The sequence below is a fragment of the Canis lupus genome, chromosome 28, assembly GCF_003254725.2.
Source record: "Canis lupus dingo isolate Sandy chromosome 28, ASM325472v2, whole genome shotgun sequence".
In the NCBI taxonomy this organism is placed as follows: Eukaryota; Metazoa; Chordata; class Mammalia; order Carnivora; family Canidae; genus Canis; species Canis lupus.
The window spans coordinates 1,888,667-1,908,845 of record NC_064270.1 but is presented as its reverse complement, the minus strand read 5'-3'; the positions used below and the strand labels follow the sequence as shown (position 1 = coordinate 1,908,845).

General features: G+C 43.4%; 1 protein-coding gene across 9 annotated transcripts in view; it reads left to right on the top strand.

Annotated features, from left to right (window-relative positions):
• NCOA4 (nuclear receptor coactivator 4) overlaps positions 1–20,179 on the top strand; it is a 66,262-nt gene that overhangs the window by 33,022 nt on the left and 13,061 nt on the right. For 3 of the 9 annotated variants that reach the window (XM_049103365.1, XM_035707902.2, XM_025466386.3), the window contains exon 1: positions 9,580–9,737. The exons of 5 other annotated variants lie outside the window; for them this stretch is intronic. The gene's annotated coding sequence lies outside the window, so the exon portion shown is untranslated. Of the gene's footprint in view, positions 1–9,579; positions 9,738–17,607; positions 17,744–20,179 lie in introns of those variants that run through there. One more of the 9 variants, XM_025466387.3, reaches the window with a different exon arrangement.

The following is a 20,179-nucleotide window of genomic DNA, read 5'->3' as shown; positions in this document are numbered from 1 at the left end:
TGTATTTACATTTCTTGTGTTATCAGTAGGTTGAAACTTTTCATACGTTTGCTTATCATTTCTATTTGGGTCCATGCATGTGTGTGAAATGCCCCTTTATTTCCTTTGCTATTTTTCCGCTAGGATGTTTTTCTTTATCCCACTGATATTTAGAAAGTAAGTCTGCATATAACGAAAATGTTTTCCAAATTTGGTCATTGTTATTTAGTTTAGTTTGATTTATTTATTATTTATTTATTTATTTATCTATCTATTTTAGATTTTAAAGATTTTATTTATTTATTCATAGAGACAGAGAGAGAGAGGCAGTGACACAGGCAGAGGGAGAAGCAAGCATCATACAGAGAGCCTGACGTGGGACTCGATCCAGGGTCTCCAGGGTCTCCAGGTTCTCCAGGATCACGCCCTGGGCTGCAGGCAGCGCCAAACCGCTGCGCCACCGGGGGCTGCCCTGTTTTTTAGTTTTGTTGATGGACTCACAGCTTTTGCACATTCAAACCTCTTTCTTTTATTTTTCCTTTCTGCTTAGAATAAGATAAATATTTATCTATATTTCCCATGATGAATTTGTGATATTATTGTAAAAATTTAGCCTTTGAATCCTTTTAGAATTTATTTTGTTGTGGGAACTAAAGAAAATAATTTTGTTTTTTCCCAAATAGTCTACCACTTGTTCTAATACCATTTATTGAATGATCATTCTTTACAGATTTCAAAGGCTAAGCTTATTTTATATAAATTTTTATACATATTTTCTGGGTTTTCTATTTTTGTCACCTATGTCTTTTTATTCTTATATCAATAACACACTACTCCAAGAAGCATCCATTTGTGATTAATTTTAGACATCTTACAGAACAAGAACACTCAGCCCATCTTCCTTTTTAAAAGGTTCCTATAAATTTTGTTTGTTTTGTTTTGTTTTTTAATTTTTATTTATTAATGATAGTCACAGAGAGAGAGAGAGAGAGAGGCAGAGACATAGGCAGAGGGAGAAGCAGGCTCCATGCACCGGGAGCCCGATGTGGGATTCGATCCCAGCTCTCCAGGATTGCGCCCTAGGCCAAAGGCAGGCGCCAAACCGCTGCGCCACCCAGGGATCCCTAAATTTTTATGTTAAAGTTTATTTATCTAGCTTGCTTATCTCAAAACGTTGACAAAACAACTTGATAATGGGGCACCTGGGTGGCTCATTTGGTTGAGCGTCTGCCTTCAGCTCAGGTCATGATCCGGGAGTCCCAGGATGGAGCCCTGCTGAGCAGGGAGTCCACATCTCCCTCTGCCGCTCGCCCCAGTCTCATGCTCTCTTTCTCTCTTTCTCAAAATAGATAAATAAAATCCTTTAAAAAAAAACCAACTTGATACTTTTCTTTGTCCTACAGATCTAGTATTAGCCTAGATGAACTGATATATTCATGTAGCACTCAAGATGCCAAGTCATCTGGAAACAAGGTTCTTAGCCTTGTGGTCTGAGAATTTGGACTAACCCAGTTGCCTCATCAAGTCTCCTATTGTGTTTTTTTGTGTGTCTGTATCTTTATCAGTGTTTTATTATCTTCCTGAAAGTCCCTTTACTGCCTCATTTCTGTCCTTTGAATTATACATGCTCTGAAAAAGCAGCTAAAAATCACCTATCCACAAGGGTTTCTTTCTTTCTTTCCTTTCTTTCTTTCTTTCTTTCTTTCTTTCTTTCTTTCTTTCTTTCTTTCTTTCTTTCTTTATGATAGTCACAGAGAGAGAGAGAGAGAGAGAGAGGCAGAGACATAGGCAGAGGGAGAAGCAGGCTCCATGCACCGGGAGCCTGATGTGGGATTCGATCCTGGGTCTCCAGGATCGCGCCCTGGGCCAAAGGCAGGCGCCAAACTGCTGCGCCACCCAGGGATCCCTCCACAAGGGTTTCTTGAACTTCCTTTGTAATAAAATAGCACACTCATTGCTCTATGACTTGGGACTCACATTTAGCTCTCTCTGCAACTTTTTTTTTTTTTTAAGATTTTATTTATTCATTCATGAGAGACACAGAGAGAGAGAGGGGCAGAGACACAGGCAGAGGGAGAAGCAGACTCCCTGCGGGGAGCCCAACGCAAGTCTTGATCCCGGGTCTGGATCCCAGGTCTGGATCCCGGGTCTCCAGGATCACACCCTGGGCGGAAGGCGGCACTAAACCACTGGACAACCAGGGCTGCCCACTCTTTGCAATTTACTAAGCGTTATGGTGTATGTCTTGCTACTTTGCTAGATTACCTGATGGTAGAAGCCCCATCTTTATTTTATTTTTTTAAAAGATTGTATTTATTTATTTGAGAGAGAGAGAGACAGAGATAGTGAGAGGGAACAGGAGTGGGGAAGAGAGGGAGAACTAGGCTCCCTACTGAGCAGGGAGCCCAACATGGGGCTCAATCCCAGGACCCTGGGATCATGACCCCAGCTGAAGGCAGATGCTTAACTGACTGAGCCACCCACACGCCCCAAAGCTCCATCTTTAAACTATCTACCAGAAGCCAGCAGAGATCCTGCTATAGGACTTTACTCAGTAATTACATCTGAATTCATTGGTTCTCCTTTCGGATCCTGCTTTACATTACATAATGTTCTGGCAGCCTCAGGGTTTTGACCACCTTTGTGTCTTTATGCAATGCTCAATGCTATACCTAATAAGAACACTCCATGTGATTTATCTAATGGTAGGTCCTGGCTCCTCAATGTATTATATTATTGCAGCCTATTGGTGGATGAAGGCCTTTGAATCTAGATGAGAAGGAGGGCTAGGGCAAATATATAAATGGAATAAAGTGAGGAACTTTAATATGCCATTTATATAAGGCAGTAGTTCTCAACCCTAGCTATTTGAGAATTTCGTGGAGGGTTTTTGAAACTTAGCAATGCTTAGGTCCCATCCTAGACCAGGTAAATCAGAATCTCCAGGGTAGGAACTACACAGCTTAAAAGTTTCTTGAACAACTCCTACATACAGCCAAGGTTGAAAACCATCAATTGTTCCAAAGCTGTACTTCACAAACTTTAATGTGCATGCAGACCCTCTGGGAATCTTATTAAAATACAGATTCTGGGATGCCTGGGTGGCTCAGCGGTTAAGCGTCTGCCTTCAGCTCAGGGCGTGATCCCAGAGTTCTGGGATCGAGTCCCACAGCAGGCTCCCTGCAGTGGGACTGTCTCTGTCTCTGCCTCTCTCTGTCTCTCTCATGAATAAATAAATAAATCTTAAAAAGTAAAATAAAATACAGGTCTGATTCTGTGGGCCTGGAATGGGAGTAAGAGTCACCCTGCCTAATACGGCCTCAGGTAGTACTGATGCTGCTAGTTCTTCAAGCACACTTGGATCACCAAGGATCTAAAGCAGTGGCTCTCAACCTTAGTTGAACATTTAAATCACTTGCAGAGTTTTCTAAAACTATGGCAAGCTCGACCCTGTGTTCAGAGATTCTGATTGCATTGTTCTGAGGTGGGACCTAGGTGTAAATTTAAAAATACTTGAGATGTTTTACACGTACATTTGGGGTTCAGAACCAAAAAAGAGAAATGGAGCATTTACCTGGAGATAATCCAACAGAAAACAAACAAACAAACAAACAAACAAAACCCTTGGCCCCAGGTACCCTTAGGCTCACAACAGCTATCTGATTAAAGAGGAAGGCCTTATTTTTTCTTGAAACATCTGTTCTTAAATAAAATTTGGAAGGATTTAAGCTTGCTGTAAGAAAATATGATCAGTTGGGAGTACTGGAATTTAGCTGTGCATGGACTCAGAAGCACTTTTCTTAGACGCCCTTAATATTGATGAGATTGTCCCTCTCTGAGAGAGGTGCAGATGGCAATGGCTGGCCCATGTTGCACGCCTTGGGGACTCCAATGACGTTGTCACAATGCTACATGTATTATTTTATTTTATTTATTTATTTTATTTTTATTTTTTTAAATTTATTTATTTATGATAGTCACAGAGAGAGAGAGAGAGGCAGAGACACAGGCAGAGGGAGAAGCAGGCTCCATGCACCGGGAGCCCGACGTGGGATTCGATCCCGGGTCTCCAGGATCGCGCCCTGGGCCAAAGGCAGGCGCCAAACCGCTGCACCACCCAGGGATCCCTACATGTATTATTTTAGAAGGCAAGGATCTTGATGGAGTCACACACTTGCTAAACTCAAAGTGGAAAACCAAGATTGGTGAGGAGCGTTTTTGTGACCAAGATGGAATTAAGTGTTGCAACAAGGAAGTCTCGAGCCAGTAGGGCAAACAGGGGATTCAGTTCTGTTGGGCTGCTCTCTGAGGAATAGCTACTCCCTTCTTTGAAATTTCCATCCCAAAGGGGATTTAGTTTTTCAAAGGTTGCTTGCTTGCTTGCTTGCTTTTACTGTAAAATATATAAAACATAAAATTTATTATTTTAACCATTTTTAGGTGTGAAATTCAGTGGCATTAAAGTACATTCATATTTCTGTGTAACCATCTCCAGAACTTTTTCATCTTCCCAAACTGAAACTCCACACTCATTAAACAACTATCTGTTCTTTTCTCCACCCCATCCCTGGCAACCCCCATTCTACTCTGTGTCTATGAATTTGATAACCTTAGGTACATCCTATAAGTGCTATTGTACAGTATTTGTCTTTTTGTGACTGACTTATTTCAATATAATGTCCTCAGGGATCATCCGTGTTGTAGAATGTCTCAGAATTTCCTTCCTTTTTAAGGCTGAATTATGTTCCATACATTTAGGTTACTTCCACCCCAGGCTTATTTCCTTTAAGTAGGTTTTGGAACTTGATAAATATTTTATTACTAAATACCTACATCCACATGAGTTGCTCAGTGTAGGAAATAATAACCAATCATCTGAAGGTATTGTATAAGTTAGCCAGTGTCACTTCAGCCTTGGCTTGTAGCCATTTGCGAGAACAGGAGTGGCTGTGAGCATAGCAAAGGGATTGGATGTGAAGGTGCAGATCTGTAGTGTGCTTTACACTCTAAACTCCATGTTGCTTCACTGCTCAGTTTAACTCAAGTTAGCACAAAGGTTGTGTAGGTGTATTCTGCTGGATTACTGTGGACGCCAAAAGTCTAGTGGTTGGGGTGATAAAACAGAGAGTACCCAAACTGTGGCCCTAATTGTCCTGTTTCCTTAGCAACTATGTCCATAAGAGCCACTCTGTGCACCCCTCCCCCACAGTCCATCTGATGTCTTCAAGCCAGCCTTGGCCCATATAGTGTTTGCAAGAACAGGAGCTGCTCTAATGACAGAAGCATTGGCATACGTAGTGTTTCCCAAATTTGCCTGATCACAGACTCAGCTGGGAATTTTGATGAAATACAAATTTCTGGGGCCTATCCCAGAACCTACTAAATCAGAATCTACAGGGGCAAAGGAATCTGAGTTTTAACAAGTGCCTCAGAGAGACTTAAGACACTATCAGTGACTAGAGGAATGAGCACTTGACTTAAACACCCAAGTGCTACAGATTTTAAGTGTCTGGAAAATTCCAAATATATTTATTGAGTGTTCCCCATGCTAAGTGCTTAATGGAACAAGAGGGATATTGGATTGGGAGACTGGCTGGCTGGCTGGCTGGCTGGCTGGCTGAAGCAGGTTTCCAGGCATTGCCTTGGTTGGGCCACCACATGTTAGAGTTGAACCTTGATTTTGGGGTTCTAGAAATTTGACACTGTCTTTGTATAAAATGTCAGTGTGGCTCTGGAGTGGACCAGATTAAGGGCTAGTAAAGTGTTTCTCTTCTGACATAAGAGTGCATTTCCAAAGAATGAAGACATCCATGTCCCCCAGAGTTGGCACTCTCCCACCCTGGTCAGTGCCACATCACTGTAGCTATGCCATACAACCCTCTTCCAGGGTTCCCTCTGGTGTCATCTCAATGGGGAAGATGGTCTTTGGGACATCAGTCCACCATCTTCCCAGGTTGCCAGTTTCCTGAATAAAGCAACCTTTCCCACCATCACTTGTTTCTTAAGTGTTGATTTTAGAGCAGCAAGCAGTCGAACCTGAGTTCGGAACTGGTTCTCTCTCTGGTATCACAGAGATTCTTTCTGAGCTCCATAATCCCCACCTGGAGTGAGTCTTTTTATCTGTTGGCCAAGCCATCTCCTATCTAACTAGCCTCCACGCCAGGGATGGAACAACAGTTCCTTTCCTATCTTCAAGCAGCACTACTGATGGCACATCCCAAGTAGGGAGAGCAAGAAGAATCAGGCTGGGATCCCTGGGTGGCGCAGCGGTTTAGCGCCTGCCTTTGGCCCAGGGCACGATCCTGGAGACCCAGGATCGAATCCCACGTTGGGTTTCCGGTGCATGGAGCCTGTCTCTCTCTCTCTCTCTCTCTCTCTCTCTCTCTCTCTCTCTCATAAATAAATAAAAATTAAAAAAAAAAAAAAAGAAGAATCAGGCTGGAACAAGTTTCCTGGCCCGACAGGAGCCCAGATCTGCTTCTGGGCCTGTCAGAACCTACTGTTATCTTTCTGTGCATGCAGGGCAGGATGGAATTTAGGAATGATGCCAGGGATGGCCTACATGCTGATAGTTCAGGTTCCATGTGTTCAGGTCTATGTTCCTGAAGGTGGCACTTTGGTGTTGCCAAAGAATGGCCTTAAGTTGGTGAGGGGCATCCTAGAGAGTTGGAGGATGGGCTGCTTCCATCATAGAGCTTCATAGAGCTAGTCCTGGAGAGGATGGGCATCCTATCCCTTTGAATAGGCCTTGTTCTTGTCTCAGTGACAGCCCTGCTACACCCCTATATTATGACAAAAACCAAGTGCCAGACAATCCTCAACAAGGAGACCTGCAGCTATAAAGTGGTGGCAGAGTGACCCAGAAAGGACCTGTATTGTCAGTTGAATGGATAATGTAATGTGCTGGTGGTGGGCCTAGGGCTCCCAGCCTGAGAGGGCCCAAGTTGCCCCAGGCCAGGTCTTGTTTTTCTTTGGCCTCTGACAATCTATGATTGTGTAACCCTACCTAACAGTAAAAAAGTTTTTGAGCAAACACTTGAATCTCTGTATGCTTTTAGTTTATCAATTATTATACATTAGTTTATAAATTATGTGTGTATTACAAAGCATGCAAACACTGAAAGGAGACAAAAAAAATGAATAAAAGTTATAATGTTTTTATAGTATATACTACAAGAGATCATTATATGTCTCCTACTTAGGGACCACTGCTGCTTATGTCACTTTTGATATGTCTGCAGTCTGGTGCCCTGCTGTCCAGCTATCTGGTGAACAATCCAAAAAATACATGTGTCTTCAAGATAAAATCAGATCCCTCTTTTTCTTTGAGGTTTTCTTTTTCTTTCTTTCTTTCTTTCTTTCTTTCTTTCTTTCTTTCTTTCTTTTTCTTTTTTTTTTTTTTTAAGGATTTTGTTTATTTATGATAGAATGAGAGAGAGGCGGAGACACAGGCAGAGGGAGAAGCAGGCTCCATGCAGGGAGCCCAATGTGGGACTTGATCCTGGGACTCCGGGATCATGTCCTGGGCTGAAGGCAGTTGCTCAACTGCTGAGCCACCCAGGGATCCCAATTCTTTGAGGTTTCCATGTTTACTCTTCCTTCGTCTTCTTTAGAGAGCACTGTGTCCCACACACACCTTTGTGTTTTCTTGAGGTTAGGGCAGGGGTTTTTTTTTTTTTGTTGTTGTTGTTGTTGTTGTTATTTGTTTTTAAAGTAAGCTCTAGGCCCAATGTGAGGCTTGAAATCATGACCCCAAGATCAAGAGTCCCATGTTCTATCAACTGAGCCTGCTAGGCACCCTAAGGTTAGAGCAGTTTAGAGCAGGACAGCCTGGGAAAAGCGCCTCCAAGATCACACACAACCTGATGGGGGTATTAAAAGGCCGCGGACTCTGTCTGGTAAATGGAAATGGCTTGGGTGCAGGATTCTAATATCTTTTGCAGCATACAGATCACCTCAAAACTTAGGAACTTAAAACGGTAACAATGTTGATTACCTGTTGCTGTTTCTGTGTTAGAGAACATTTGTTCACTCCAGGTCTCTACTGAGTGCCTGGACCAGGTAATGTTCTGGGCCTGGGGCTAAGCCATGAACCAGAGAAGTAAGGTCTGGCAGTCCTGACCAGTTTAGAGTTGCGTGTGTACGTGACAGATCACAAGCAAATAGTCCTTTGTTGAACAATTTGTGGGCAATCAGTGAAGAGCTTTATTTTTCCTCTGCCCTTGAACTCTACCTGTTTAAACATACTATGTGGACTAGTTGAGCAATCTAGGCAAGTCTTTTGGTGTTTTTGGTCCGAAGATAATTAAAAAGTGTTTTGGTCATCTTTAGTTACAAAAAAAAGTGTCAATCTAGAGTCTACAACTGAATTGCAGTGGAGGACAAGATAATTAAGGGTCAGGTACAGGCTTGGTTGGCTTCCTTGGCTAGTGGCAGTGTTTAGAGTGATTTTCTTCCCCTTCGGGTTTTTGTGGGCTTCTCCAACATGCCCTGCTGCTCCTCCTTCTCCACAGCTCACCTTCCAATACAGGCTATGACTGCCTTTTAGCTTCTGCATTTGAACTCACATTTCCCATTGCTTTTTCCTGAGATTGCCTTGCTCCTTGTCACTCTTTGGTGGGACCTACTTAGATGGTCTTTCACCTTGCGGGAAATATGGAGAGCAGATAGCTGAGTACTGGGGACCTCTGTCAAAACTGAGACATTAAGATTCCTATATTAATATCTGATCACAAATAAACAACAATGTTCTAATGTGGGTAATGCCACACGGGGCAAATTTTGAGAAGTACAGAGCTGTGGGGTGTGGCAAGTGGTATGATGTGGTGCAAATGAACGCATGCTTTGGAATCATGATGGGGCTTGGAATCTGGACTCTGACCTCTAAATTCGCTAAAATTTAAAAAACTGTAGCAAAATATCCAGGTTGTAAAAGCTACCACTTTAACCACTTTTTTAAGTTTACAGTTGAGTGGAATTACAAATATTCACACTGTTGTACAGTCATCACTACATCCATCTCCATAACTTTCCATCATCTTAACCTCAAAGTCCGTAATCATACAATTACTCCTCCCCCCAGCCTGTGGAAAGCACCTTGTGTTCTCTTTTTATTCCTTTTTTAAAAAAACAATATTTTATTTATATATTTGAGAGAGAGAGAGAGAGAGAGAGAGAGAGAGCAAGAGCTGGATGAAGGGCAAAGGGAGGAGCCGACTGCCCCAGAGCAAGTGCCCGCCTGGGGGCTCCACCCTCGACTCCAGGACCTTGGCCGCAGCCCAAGGCGGAGGCCGGACCAGCCGAGCCACCCGGGCGCCCTACTGTTGTGTCTTCTGCTTCTATGAATCTGACTTATTCCAGCGACCTTATGTAATTGGATTCACACAGGATTTGCCCTTTTGCGTCTTCTGACGTCTATTTTTGCATGTGTACATTAAAGCTAAAATCTGTTTACGAGGACATTTGTGAGACCATCACGGAGCACAGAGCGAATCCTCGGCGGAGTCTGCCTTCAACAAACTTGCTTTACTTAACGTGAGCGACTCGGGGGAGGCGGACAGGGCGCGGGCGCGGGCGCGGGCGAGGGCTGCGGGCTGACCCGAGCCGAGGTCTCGCGAGACTGTCAGATGTGTGGCGTGAGGCGTGGGAGGAAGGCGGCGCTCTCGCGAGAACTCTTCCTTTCGGCCCTCTGCTTGACCCTGCGGGCCTCTCCCCGAGGAAGCTCCCGCTCGCTTCGCCCGGCGCGGCCCTCGGAGCTGGTAAGCCCCGCGGTGGCTCGCTGGGTCCTCCTGCCTGCGGGTCGCGGGTGGCCCGGGGCGCCGTGGCCGCTGGCCCGCCCAGCCTAGGTCTGCCCTTCCCGCCGGCGTCTCCCTCGACCTGTCCGGCCCGGGTCACCCTTTCCTGGCTGTTGGCCGCCTGGGCCGGTCCCCTCCGCGGCCCTCGGCCCGCCGCCCGCCCCCCGCCGCCCGCCGCCGTCTCCGTCTCCGTCTCCCGACCCCGGGAGTGACGGCCGCAGGGCTCTGCTTGCTCGTCGCCAGGGCCTCAGGCGCCCGCCGTGTGACACACGGGATGACGCGGTCAGGAATGACAGCGGGCAGGCCGCAGAGTCTGTCAGATGGAAAAAGCAGCCCCCCCCCCCCCCCCCCCATTTTCCAGTGTTTTCTAGTCAGGTCAGGGTAAGGTTCACCACAGCGCGACTCTCTTGGGTAGATTTAGTTTTCCACCGCCCATTTGTTGATTTGGAAATGTGGCTGTGAGGACTCTTGAATTATCTCCTGGGGTGAGGACGAGACCGGTCATCCTGATGGGCTCGTCCCTGTACTGGGGTCCTACGTGCCGCGTCTGAGCTGTAAAGACTATCGGACCCTTGAGGAACTTACCCAGGTGCTGCCGTGGAGGTGGGTGTGGTGGATGGACCGTGTGGCTTAGGGAAGTTACTTGGCTTGCTCTTTGGAATGTTTGCTAGCTTGCCTGTTTGTTCAGATAAGTGAGATAATACATGTAAGCTCTAGCCCAGTAATATTCCTTGCATTTTATTTCTCCTTCCCCCTTTTCTATGGGACTTTTAGCCTTGGGTCCTTAGGGAAAATCCTATAGGGTCTAAAGTTTCATGATATTTTGTGTCTGAATAAACCTCTACAATTACATTCTTACTGTTGGGCAAACAGGCATTTCAGAAGTGCCAAAGCACGGTGAGCTATGTAAGGGAAGGAAAATGTGATTCTCAGAGGGGAAGAAAATGTCTTATTTTAGAATTACATAGGACCTGCCCCCTCACCCCATTTTTTAAAATCAGCTGAGCTGTGCCAGAATTTCAGGAACCTGTGGGGGGGGGGGGGGAGCTTTAGAAAACTGCAGGATATTCTTATACATCCCTACGCCCATCTGAAAGCCTCTTGGCTACTGTTTCATAATAATTTCCCTACTAGAGTAAGGGTTAGCATACTGGAAAACACTGAGAGCCAGTCATTGCTGCTGATGGATTTTTGACTCTCAATGTCGTATTTCAAAGAATTACTATTTTCTGCTGAATTTTTGGTGAATCAATGGCACAGATTCTCCAGGTAGCAATTCATTGTTGTGCCCTCAGGGACTATCATAAGTATGTGTCAGCATAGGAACTCTATAAATATTTGTTGAATGAATACGTAAAATCTTAGTACCCAAGTGATCCCTTTAACTTATGTGGCTAAGGACTTTAGACTCAGACCTGGGATTAAATCTTGACCCCGCTACTTGGAAGCCTGTGATTATAGGTAATATATATTTAACTTCATCAGGCGTTAGGTTCTTTATTTTTTAAATTGTGGTGATAATATGTACTTTAAATGTTTGAGGTGGGGGGGGGCGGGGGGAACGCCTGGGTGGCTCAGTTGGTTAAGCATCTGCCTTCAGCTCAGGTCATCTTTCGACTCCTCATCTCAGGGTCCTGGGATCTAGCCCTGCATTGGGCTCCCTGCTTAGCAAGGAGTCTGCTTCTTCCTCTCCCTCTGTGTGCACGCACTCTCATAAATAAATAAAATCTTTTTTTAAAGATTTATTTATTTATTTATTCAGAGAGACAGAGGCAGAGACACAGGCAGAGGAAGAAGCAGGCTCCATGCAGGGACCCCGATGTGGGACTCGATCCCAGGTCTCCAGGATCACACCCCGGGCTGCGGTGCTAAACTGCTGTGCCACCAGGGCTGCCCAATAAATAAAATCTTTAAAAAAAAATCAATGTTTGGGGGCACTTGGGTGGCTCAGTGGTTGAGCATCTGCCTTTGGCTCAGGTGGTGATCCTGGGGTCCTGGGATGGAGTATCACATCAGGCTCCCCATGGGGAGCCTGCTTCTCCCTCTGCCTATGTCTCTACCTCTCTCTGTGTGTGTCTCATGAATGAATAAATAAAATCTTTAAATGTTTGGGAGACTAAAATGAAATAATGTGTAAAAAAAAAAAAAAGCCCTTGGCACATAGATACATTAAATATTTGTTGAATTCATTCAACAAATATTTATGGAACATCTACTATATAACAGTGAACAAAATGACAAAGTTCCTTCCTCTGGGGAACTTACTTTCTAGTGTGTTTTCTGAAGTGGGTTCAGAAAATAAATGGTTTCTACATGTCAGATGGTGATAAGTACTATGGAGAAAAATAAAATATATTAAGGGGGAGTTTGTGGAAGGAAGATTTATTTTGTATAGGATTGTGAGGAATGGCTTCACTGAAAAGACACTCTAAGCAAGTGAACAAGTGGGCATAAGCATATCTGGAGGAGAGTGCAAGGGCCCTGAGGTAGAAGCATCCTTGGAATGCTGTAGGAGCCACAAGGAGACAATTGTGACTGAACTGAGCAAGCAAAGAGAAGAAAGAGTAGGTGAGGAGGGAGGAGTGGGCAGCAGTCAGGAAACTGGGAGAGATAATGGTGACTTATTAAATTGATGAGCTACGTAATAAAATGTCTTCCTTTATTATGGTACCCATTATCTGACCAAAAGTAGTAAAAATAGCTACATGTATCCACTGCTTTTTCTAAAAGGTTTTTATTAAAAATAGCTACACGTATCCACTGCTTTTTTTTTTTTTTTTTTTTAAAGATTTAATTTATTTCTTTGAGAGAGAGAGAGAGAGAGAGCACCAGCAGGGGGAGCAGCAGAGGGAGAGGAAGAAGGAGGCTCCCCACTGAGGAGGGAGCCTGACATGAGGCTCCATCCCAGGACCCTGGGATCATGACCTGAGCCAAAGGCAGATGTTTAACCAACTGAGCCACCCAAACGCCCCCCTCCTGCTTTTTTAAAGCTTTTGTTACGTCACTTTACTTTTATGAAAGACCTGCATTTGTATCTGTTTCCAAAGAGGATTTTTACTTTTACAAAAAAGGGCAAAAAGCAAAAGTGGTGTTCAGCATTTGTTTTGCAGTGAGTCATTATTAGAGGCATTATGCACCCCAGCAGCTAGAGTGGCTCCACCAAGGTCCTTCCCTGGAAGCTACACTTAGCATCTCAACATCAAGCCACCATAGCTTTGAACTGTGTTTCTGAGGATTAGTGCTTTATCTCAATGTATTTTGTGCATCTGTTAGAAAGATAGATCGTCAGGTAATCAGAAATCCTCATAGAAATGCTCTACTTTTGGATAATGGGGGATATACCTCTTACTATGTGTCAGGAATTATTCTCAGTGCTTTACATATATTAATTTTTGGGAGACTAAGAGTATACTTATCATAATGAACACTAGGTAATATATGGAATTGTTAAATCATATTGTACACTGGAAACTAACATAACACCATATGTTAACTATACTAGAATTAACATAATAAATTAAAAAACTATCAATCTTGGACTTTTTCAAAGGAAGTATATTGAGCCTCAGAGAATAAAGACTTGTCCACAACTTTCCTTTTGGCTTTGTTTTCATTATGGATATGTCTTGATACTTTGTTTCAACATATAGCACACAGACAAGTTGAGTGGCCTAGGCTCATATGGGGGCAAAGTTGAGTACTTTTCTTCTGGTGAGTAGCTTTAAATAGTGTTTTTAAATAGTATGCTTGTTGGAGGAGCTGCCATATAGTTCTCAGCTTGTCTTTGCTTATTAAATTATAACATTCAATCATAACTTATAAATATCCCACCTAACCTACAATACCTCAGAGCCTGACATGGTATTCACCCTCTTTGAATTAGGTAGATTCACAGGCAAGTGAATAAAATAGTTATTTTTTTTGAACAATGTTTCACCTTTTTTAAAAAAAGATTTTATTTATTTATTTGACAGAATAGGAGCACAAGCGGCGGGGGAGGGGCAGAGGGAAGAGGAAGAAGCAGGCTTCCCGCTGAGCCCAAAGACATGGGGCTCCATCCCAGGACCCTGGGATCATGACCTGACCTGAAGGCAGATGCTTAACTGACTGAGCCACCCAGGCACCCATAAAATAGTCATTTTGAGGGTGCTCTTTTTGCTCCTGATGTGAATGATTCAGTCTAATTCTGTTAACCATACTTATCCCAAGTCATCCTCCCTGATTTTACCTGGCTTAATTATTCAGTGGAATCAAGATGTTCCTCTCTGGTGCTGGAAAAATGTTTGGGAACCCTTTTGAGCCTCACTATTCCTCTTATCCAGCCTTTCCTACAGTGCTCTACAAATGTGACAATTTGGTTCAGTGTAGGAATGAATAATAGGTTAAAAAGTTTTTGATTGTCAGTTTGATCATAGATAAGAAGTTAAGTCTTTTAATACTAGGACAATTACTGATTTCATAAGAACATAATCTAAGGTATATTTTGAATTTAATTTTAGCATTATTGCTAGTACCCCAGGCTTTAGAGAAGGGATAATATTATATTACTTGTTCACTTCCTATGGGAAAAACCGTAAGATACTTACTATAAAATCAGAGATAAAATAGTATTTTTTAAAAAAGATTTTATTTATTTATTTATTCATGAGAGGCACACAGAGAGAGAGAGGCAGAGACACAGGCAGAGGGAGAAGCAGGTTCCATGCAGGGAGCCCAATGTGGGACTCGATCCTGGGACTCCAGGATCACGCCCTGGGCCGAAGGCAGGCGCTAAACCACTAAGCCACCCAGGGATCCTCTAAAATAGTATTATCACTGGGATGGTAGATAAGCAGTATGTTTTCCTATCATTTACTGTATTATGACCAGAAGTTTCAAGTTGAAAATAGGACAGAGTCCCAGTTCTGAAAGCCTACCAATCTTTTGTGATGTCAGCTAGAATTTCTGTGGTACTGCAAATCTGAAGGAAAAAAAATCCTGAGTTGGCTGTAGATAAGTTAATATTTCCTCTTTAACTTACAGACTTCCTGATGTTTGTGAATCTGCATAGCTAAACTTTGACGGGTTTGCCTGAGGAAAGATGCTTTGTCTCAGTGCCTGTCCTGGGATCATGGTTTCAGTGGCAGTACCCTTGCCAGTTTTGTCTTGTTTGAAAGAAAACTAAAAATAGTAACACTAGAAACATTTCCACCTCTGAAAAACCATCCTGAATGCAGGCCTTACTGTGACATCAAGTTGATTATCTATGTTTAAAGAAGAACTATACTATTCTTATCGTGGCTAGTCTGAACTTGAACGTCTGTTTATCATTTATTCATTTCTCAAACATACACATTAAGTCTCTGTTGAATTTAGGGTTACAGCATTGCACAACTTTAGGGACACCATTCTTTGTCAATTCAATAGAGCACGTAGAGTGTGAAGGGGTTTGGTAAGCCAAAATACCCTTACCAGACTCTGTTCAGCATTAGAGTGTACAAAGCCAAATAAGTCATTGTACCTTCTCTTGAGAATCTCAAGCTAAGGAGGCAGACATGTACTGTGTAATTAGAGTAACATGTTACAGGTCTCACGCTGGAAACCTGTATAGATTAGAGTGGGTCCAGAGGAAGGAGCAGCAAACTCTGTTGGCCAAAACTATTGAGGAGAGGGGTGCTTGGCCAGAAAGTCTTCATAGTGGTGGTGACTTGAGCATAGTTAGAAAAGTGGACAGGTAAGGAGAAGGGAACTGGTATTGCTGGCAGCGAGAACTGGGAGAGCCAAGCTGGACAGGTAAACCAGCCTAGGCTGTGAATGGAAGAGCTGTGTAGCAGGTTACAGTGTGGGGGCTGCTCTGAGGAGATGGCAGGAAAATCATGTTGGAGTGAGAAAATAGAGAACTTTATTCCTTTTATAAGAAATTTGGACTTTATCCTACAGGCAAGTGGGGAGTTTACATCCTCTTTAAATGAGATGACCTACTAGGAGTGGATGGTTCTCGTTCTGAGACAGCATAGAAATCTTGAAGCAGAAGAGAGGTAAAATCCCCCTTAGAATGTAAACATAAAGATATAAGGGCAAATAATGAAGCCTAAGGGAGAAAAGAGGAGCATGCAAAGTGGTTTGAATGTAGAATTCTTCTAGATTTTTATTATTTTTTCCTCCAGTCTTTACGTAATTTGGAATAAATCACATCATTGTAGTGACAACTACAGCTGGAATAAGCTGATAGAACAAACACTGACTCTCAGTAACTCAGGAATTCAAGTGAGGGAGAGCTGGATTATTTAGTGTGTGGAGGTGTGGGTCAGGATCTTTTAGAGAGGGCGTAGAGACAATTGGTTATGTAGGTGATGGTCAACACAGTTTCTATTGTATTTATTTACATTGTGAGTATTTTGTAGGGGCACCTAAAGATGAAAGTTCTTCTTGACATCAGTTATGTTTTAATAGACTGAAAATTCCTCTTTTCTAGCCGTTTAAAGTACAAAAGTCCACAAAATTTAAACTTCCATCATTTAGAAGTATGTCTTTTTTTTTTTTTTTTTTTTTTAGATTTTATTTATTTGAGAGAGACAGAGATAGCAACAGAGGTAGCAAGAGAGAGCATGGTCAGGGTGGAGAGGGAGAAGCAGGCTTTCTGCCTAGCAGGGAGCCCAATGAGGGACTCCATCCCAGGACCCTGAGATCATGGCATAAGCAGAAGGCAGGCTTAACTGACTAAGCCACCCAGGAGCCCCTGTTTGTTTGTTTGTTTGTTTTTTAATATTTTTTTTTTTATTCATGAGAGACAGAGAGAGAGGCAGAGGCACAGGTAGAGGGAGAAGCAGACTCCATGCAGGGACTCGATCCCAGGACTCCACGATGACGCCCTGGGCCAAAGGTGGCGCTAAACCACTGAGCCACCCGGGATGTCCTGTGTTGTTTTTTTTTTTTTTTTAAATCTTTACAAAATGTGTTATCCAATAGAGAAGAAATTGTTTTCTCATAACTTTTGGTAGTGACTGTCTGAAATGTTTGGTAATGACTATCTGAAATGGGATCCCAGAAACCTTGTGCAGCATAGATAAGACAGGCGCCTCCACAGACTATTCATCTGAAATCTGAGGGATGCTTAATTGGAGGTGATGGCCTGGAGTGTCTTTTGCTTTTTGTTGTGTGGTTTTGCTTTACTCTTACTATTTACAAAAATAGTTTGTGAATAGACAAGAGCAAGTATTTTACATTAATAAAATTGATTGAAAGGCAATGACTAGCGCTGTCTAGATTTTGTCTGCTGGCCTGATTGGATATGCAGGCAATAAGGGTGATTTTGCAGAAAAGGGCACCAAACTAAATGTACTGTACCATGATCACGATAATCAGATAGGAATACTGTATATGGCAGGTACTGCCCTAAACATTTTACATATAATTGTTGGAGACAACAATTGAGTTGGAGACAGTAATAATGGACACTTGGAACAAGAGGCGAGGGCTGAACCCCAGCGGGGCTGACAGTGGTGATCTCAGGAGGCATAAACTACCCGGCAGGGACATTCCAGGAATAACGCGGTAAGCCTTCAGAAGCCCCACGGTTGTTACTTCTCTGTAGTGATAAGCAGCAAAACCCTGAAGTCGTAGCCGTCTTGACGACTTGGGGCGCGGAACAGGGTGGATAGAGGCCAAGAGCTGGGGCAGAAGGGCCGAGGGGAGGTGGAGGGGAGCCCTGGCTTCTGGGGGCTCCGGGAGCTGGCTTCGGCAAGCGGCAGGGCGGGGCGGGAGCTCCTGGGGGGCGGGGGGGCGGGGAGGGGGGAGGGGAGAGGTGCCCGAGTGGGCGGAACCTCCCGAGCGTCCCGGGCGCCGACGTGCGCGCTCCCGGCCGCCGGGGCCGCCAGACGCGGGCGCGGGGGCGCGCGGCGCGTGGGCTCGGGGACCTTCGCCAGCCCAGTTGGGGATAAAGCGGTCTTCGGCGCGCCCAGGAGGTCGTGCGGCGCAGGCCCAGCCTGCAGGTACGTGGGCAGCCCCGGACCGCGGCAGGGGCGCTCGGAGTCGGCTCGCCACGCTGGGCTGGGGAAGGGGCGCTGCGGCCCGGGCTGGCGCCTGCGTGCGGAGCGCTCGCCCTGCGGACTGCGGCTTCGTGGAGCAGCTGTGCTCTTACAAAGTGTTGGGGACCTGGAAAGTTGCATGAATCATCGTTGCTTTTGAGCTAGAAAAGTCTTATTTGGCATTAGGTGGGGAATTTTGTGGTCAGTTTGCAGTTACTGCTTCGGAAAGTTGATGTGCTGTAAAGGTAGACAAATAGCGCAGTAAACTCTGAAGTGTTCATCTTAGAATATGATACCGTGATTTCATTGTTATCGTATTTTAAGTCTCTTCAGGTATTAGCCTTTATTGCGAGGTGTGAAAAAAATTATGGAGAATCATCCTGAATTTCAAAAATACTTGTGTTGATAAGGAATTAAAAGTGTTTTGGGGCTAGGGTAAGATATGTATAGCCTTTGAGTTAATGAATTGTGAAATAAGCTTTTTTTTTTTTTTTTTTTTGACAATAAAGAACGTGTGAAGGAATGTCTCAAGGTGATGTGGAATATTAATTACTTTATCATTTTTTTTCCTGAAAATTTGTACAGTCTAATAGATGTCTCATCAAAGATAACCACATTGGCAATATTTCAAATTTAGTAATCCAGAGAACATAGATGTATGCTTTGGGTTGCTTTTTAGAACATCGGCTTCTAGCAATGACTTGGAAGCCAGGAAAATAACTGAGAAGTGGAAAACCTTTTTTTTTTTTTTTTTTTTTTTTGGAAAGGGGCAGGTGGGAAAGGTGGCAAAACAGTGAAACCTGAAAGGCCTTGACATGGTTTAAGCTTTCATTCAGACAGACAAATGGAACTTTGCGTGATTATGATACAGATGTGGGGTCAGAATCCAGGACTCTTGCTCTTGTCCTTCGTACTTGGCACTGGCATTTGGCAGTGTTTAGATTATTCTGAAACTGTCTTGACATGCACGGGTACTATTTATTTTGTTAGCATTATCCAAGGAAGAAAATTCTAAGAAATTGTCTTACTTTATCGAGGACTATGAAAATGCACAGAATCTTAATGGAAATTATTCCAATAGTACTCCATTGGAATTTTTTTTTTGAATGTTAATTTCAAACTATAGTATTGGCAAATACAAGTAATTTGTGGGTGATAATACACTAAAAAAAGGAAGAACAAGCTGGTCAGAGAGCATCCAGGACTAGACCTTAGAAACCTTAGTTCTAAACTCAAACCTGTTATGGCTGTGGCCCTTTAAATGAGTGGTTTAAACTGTCTGGGCCTTAGTGGCTTTATCTATAAAATGAGAATAGTCTACTAAAGAGATGGCTAAATTTTTGTACTTTAAGTTGTGGTTTTATGTGGGTCACAAGAGGGTTATAGCTTTTTCGAAATTTTATGGTTAAAGCACACGATAACGATAGAGCTTCATTTGTGGTTAGTTACTTAATTCTGGTTTCATGATCTTTGGATTTCATAACTAGATTTGTGTAAAACACTATGCAAAGATTGCATATATAGTTTATAGAACTCCTCTTTGGGGAAAGCTCTAGGTTTTCCTGGAGCTTTATTTGAGGAGTGCATGTGTCTCTCCCTCTTTCTTCCTCCTGCCCTAAATTTAGGACAGGAATCCTAGAGGTAGGGAAGTTTCAGAAGCATTTAAACTTTTTACTTTGTCTCAAAAGATACACATTTAAGCAGTCTTCTTTTGAAGGTGGGGGCAGTGGTTTGGATTACAAAGATGAAGAGGAAAAGACATTTTTAAATAGTCTTTCATTGATTTGAATTTTGGAATTAGAGCTGATTTGGTCCAGTCCTTTTACAGGTAAGAAACCAGACAATAGTGTGCATACTTGGTAAGTACAGGGTTTAGACTATTGAGTTTTTGCCATAAAAACTGTTTGCCTTTTGCTATATTGTATAGTGAAAGATTCGATAGGGAACTACTATCTGTTAAACAAGTACCACATCCTTACCCCTAAATCTGCAAGGTGGGTATTATCTTGATTTAGGAATTAGGGTTTAGGTTCTAAAAGGGCAAATGGCCCAAGGTCATAGCATTGATAAATGGCCTAATGATTCTGAGTCAAGGCCTCTTCACTTCAAAGCCTTTTCTAGCTTCAGTGCTGCTGTCTCTAATCCAGGGGTGATGGTTCCTAAAGTCCCAATAACTCAACTAAACCTAACAATAGTGTTAAAAAGTGCAGAGTGCAGGGGTTGGATTAAGTGCCGCAGGCTGATAATGTCTCACTTCAGCTTCTCTGTAGCCATTTGTAGCTACTGTCGCTGTCTCTTGTTTCCAGAGGAAGTGGAGGTTTAGAGAAGTAAGCAACCAGCCCATGGGTTTTATGTTGGCAGATGAAGAACTCCATTTGTTAAACGCCTCGCCACTGCTCA